We start from the raw sequence: 4878 nt of genomic DNA, 5'->3' as shown, positions 1-4878 counted from the left end.
CTTCCCCCCCGCCCTTTTTTTTTTTTTTTAATAATATCCATCTTTCACTTTTTGGTGGACATAACATCTTTATTTTATTTTATGTGGTGCTGAGGATCAAACCCAACGCCTCGCACATGCCAGGCGAGCACGTTACCGCTTGAGCCACATCCCCAGCCCTTTTTAAAAAAACATTTTACTTAGAGACAGGGCCTCACCAAGTTGCTTAGGGCCTTGCTAGGTTGCTGAGGCTGGCTTTGAACTTGCAATCCTCCTGCCTCAGCCTCCTGAGCCACTGGGATTACAGGCATGTGCAACTGCACCTAGCTGAACATAGTGATTTTTGCACATTGGTAGTCTAGCGAGCACTTTGCCAAACCCTTTTATTAGTTCCTATGATCTCCTTGGATTTTTCTTTATGGAGAATGCTATAACCTATAGAGAATGGCCATTTCATTTCTTCCTTTCAAATCTTTACAATTTTAATTTTTGTTCTTTGTGCACCAATGAGGGCCTTCAGAATAATGCTCCATAGAGGAGATGATGATGGTCAACTCTGTCTGGTTCCTGACTTTGTGGGCAAATATTAGAAGCACTCCATTCAAAATGTGATGATTGCTTCATGTTTTTGTAGACATATTTTTCATTTTTTAAATTCTCATTTGTTATATATGATAGCGGAATGCATTACACATAGAGCACAATTTTTCATATCTCTGGTTGTATACAAAGTAAGTTATAAAGTCCCCTTCTAATCTTATTTTGCTAAAAAGTGTTCATATAACATAAACTGATTTTTTTTTTTTTTGTAACAGGGATTGAACCCAGGGATGCCTAACCAGTGATCCACATCCTTAGCCCTTTTTATATTTTTTATTTAGAGACATGGTCTCACTGAGTTGCTTAGGGCCTCACTGAGTTGCTAAGGCTGGCTTTGAACCTCTGATCCTCCTGCCTCAGTCAGGGATCCATCCTCAGCTGCTGGGATGACAGGTGTGCATCCCCATACCCGACTGGATGTTTCATTTTTTTCCAGAGGGTTTTTTTCTCCTGTATATATCAAATGATCATATGATTTCTTCCCTCTTTGATCTTTTCCTGTGAATTATTTTTGAGTGGTAAACCATTGTTTTATTTCTAGACTCAACCTAGTTCATCTTTGTTGGCTGCTGTTGTGCATAATACTGAATTATTTTTGAACATTTAAAAATGTTGCATCTATGTTAAAAAGTGGAATTGTTCTATAATCTTGTTTCTTTTTGGTATGAAGATTATACTTACCTCATAAAATAGTTACGGCCGTTTTCCTTTTCCTGTTTGGAATAGTTTGTGTGAGGTTGGATATTCTGTTCCTCAAATATTTGGTAAAACTAACTTGTGAAATCACCAGGGCCGTGTGTGTGTGTGTGTGTGTGTGTGTGGTAGATTTGTAGATTCAATTTCTTTAATGATTATTTGTTTATTCAGATTTTCTATTACTGGGTCAGTTTTAATGTTACTTTTTTGGGGGAATCTTCATTTTAACTAATTTATTGGCATATTTGCACTGATGGTATAAATATTTTAAAATTCTCTACCATATCTGTAGTTGTGTCTTCCTTTAGTTCCTAATATTTATTTTTTACTTTCTTATTCCATTGATCAATACAGATCTTTCTTTATTGGTATTTATAAAGACTCAGATTTGATTACTTGTATGGTTTGTTTTCTGCTGTTCCTTTATACTTTCCTCCATTTTCTTTGGATTTACTCTATGGAACTTTACGTGCCATCTTGAATCTGATGCCTCTATCAATTTTCTATTTTCTTCCAACATCTGTTTCTGTGGCTTTACTTATAACATATGTGGAATTTTATCATTCAATTCTAAATATTTTCTAATTTTCATAATTTCTTCTTTGACCCATTTGTTCAGAATTATGTTTTGCTATATCCCCAACATACTGGATTATTTATATATTTATTTGGTACTGAGGATTGAACCCAAGGGTGCTTGACCACTGAGCCACATCCCCAACCCTTTTATATATATATTTTTTAGGGACGGGGTTCTTGCTGAGTGGCTAAGTGCTTCACTAAATTGCTGAAGCTGGCTTTGAAACTGAGATCCTCTTGCCTCAGCCATCCAAGTTGCTGGGATTACAGGCATGCAACACGATGCCTGGCAACATACTGAATTTTTAAAGCTGTGTTGTGTTTTTGGTTTTGAATTTAACTGAAATGTGGTAAGAGAATGTCCATGTGGTATTGGTTCTGTGTGTGTGTGTGTGTGTGTGTGTGGGGGGGGGGGTTTGTCCTGGGGATCAAATGGTCTTGGTTCCTGATTTGCTTTGAATTGTAGTTCAAGATCAATTTTGTAAATGCTCACAGTTGCTTAAAAAAATGTATATGTTCTAGGCTGGGGATGTAAATCAGTGGTAGGGTGCTCGCCTAGCACGTGTGAGGCCCTGGGCTCAATCCTCAGCACCACATAAAAAATAAAACTGTTGTGTCCAACTACAACTAAAAATAAACATTTAAAAAAATTATGGGCTGGGGCTTAGTGGTAGAGCGCTTGTCTAGTACATGTGGGGCCCTGGGTTTAATCCTCAGCACCACATATAAATAAAACAAAGGTATTGTGTCAACTACAACTAAAAAATATTAAAAAATAAACTTTCTCAGTCTTAGGATAGATTTTTTTTTAAAACATCTAGGTGGGTATAGAATTCTATGTTGACTAATATTTTCTTTGAGTTGTTTTGAGATATTTTCCCATTTTTTCCTGGTGTCTATTATTGCTGCTGAGAAACCTACTGTTGGCCTATACTGGCAACCTGAATTTCCTCATGACACCAGAATGATGATGTAAACTTCTTTTCTCTAGAAAGTCCATGTTTATATCCATTGCCCTTGAGTGACTATATATAGTGCCCCTTTCACTCTTTAAAAAAAAAAATCTTGATAGGGTAATGATGTCCATCTCATACCATCACCTAAGTCCATGGGTGACTGCACATGTGGTGTGATGCTACATCGTGTACAACGAGAGAAATGAAAGTTGTGCTGCAATTGTGTACAATGAATCAAAATGCATTCTGTTGTCCTATATACCTAATTAAAATAAGTAAATTAATTTAAAAAATCCTTGGTTATAAAATGATATCTTAGGCGATCACCCTAACTATAATGTGTCTAGGTGTGTTATTGTTACTGCCCATCTAAGAACTTGTTGTCCTTCCTATATCTGACTCATGGATTCTGGAGAATTTTTAAAAAGGCTTTAATATAAATTTTTACCTTAGGAAAATGAGTTAATAAACATCATTAATTCATATGCCCTTTTTATCATCAGATTGTCTGACCTGTTGGTACCCTTTAAAGCTGACATGGCTACTATTGCATCCCAATAGGTAGAATGTAAAATAGACTGGTTTTGTGGCCTCAGTTCTTTGTAACACTTGCTTCAATCCTTTGTATGTTTGCTTGTATTGTGTATCGAGCATAAAGCATCCATAAAATGAATATTAAAAATGATGTGCCCCTGGGCTGGAGCTGTGGCTCAGTAATAGAGCGCTTGCCTGGAATGTGTGAGGCCCTGAGTTCGATCCTCAGCACCACATATAAATAAATAAAAATAAAAGATCCGTTGACAACTAAAAATAAAACAATAAAACAACGTGCCCAGCACTGAGGTTAACAATGAATATGGTCTAATGTTAAATGCTCCCTTTGGCCTCTGTCCAGTGCATCCTGTCCCCATATAACCAGTATTGTGGGTGGGGAGGAAGTTGTTTTTTTTTTTTTTGTTTTGTTTTGTTTTTTTTTGTTTTTGTACTAGGGTATTGAACTTGGGGGTACTAAACCACTGAACTGTATCCCCACCCTTTTCTAATTTTTTTTTTTTTTTTAATTTTGAGACAGGGTCTTGCCAAGTTGCTTAGAGCCTCATAAAATTGCTGCAGCTGGCTTTGAACTTACAATCCTCCTGCCTCAGCCTCCCGAGCCACTGGGATTACTGGCATGCGCCACTTTACCTGGCAGTGTTCTGCATTTTATATTGATTATTTCATAATTGATCTAGATAGTTTTTACCACATGCATGTTTTTTGAATAATTGATTATTTAATTTAGCCAATTTGTGTATGTGTGTGGTGTGGGTGTGATAATAGGGAATAAAGCCAGGGGTGTTTTATTTATTTATTTACTACTGGGCCACCCCATCCCCTAGTCCTTTCTATTTTTTTTTTAAATTTAGAGACAAGGTCTCCCCAGGTGGTTGAGGCTAGCCTTAAGTTTGCAATTCTCCTACCCCAGCCTCCTGAGTCCTGGGGATTAAAGGTGCACACCACGGCACCTGACTAATCGTGCCTATTTTTAAAAGTGCATGCAAGAATAGTATTGTACCTATTTTTCCATGACTCTTTCCCCTTCAAGTTTATATTTTTGAAGTTAATTCATGTTGATGAGCATCTCCATCATTCATTCATTCTTGCTACCACATATCACTGTTTAGATATAATATATGAATCTATTACAGACACTTGAGATGTTTCCTTTTTAAAAAATACATACTTATCGCCTGGACTTTTGGGTCAGAGAGCGAGTGTGTGTTCAACATTACTAATTAGTCCTGAGCAATGGATGCCAATCTGTGTTCCCATTTTCAACCTATGACCTGCCCTTCCTTCACATGCCCATTAACACTTGGTATTGCCAGCCTGGTCAGTGTGGGCCAGAATGGCATTGTGTGGGAGTGTTTAAACTTTTAATTTCAGTATTGTGGTCTTAATTTGTATTTCCTTTGTTCTCAGTTGTGTTGAGCAAATTCTCATGTTTATTAGACATTTGTCTTTTCAAATGGAGTGCCTGGTTTGGCCTTTCATCTATTTTCTTTGGGGTTATTTTCCTTTTTTTGTC

Source organism: Marmota marmota, unplaced genomic scaffold (genome assembly GCF_001458135.2).
Source record: "Marmota marmota marmota unplaced genomic scaffold, marMar, whole genome shotgun sequence".
In the NCBI taxonomy this organism is placed as follows: domain Eukaryota; kingdom Metazoa; phylum Chordata; class Mammalia; order Rodentia; family Sciuridae; genus Marmota; species Marmota marmota.
This window is presented reverse-complemented; position numbering follows the sequence as displayed.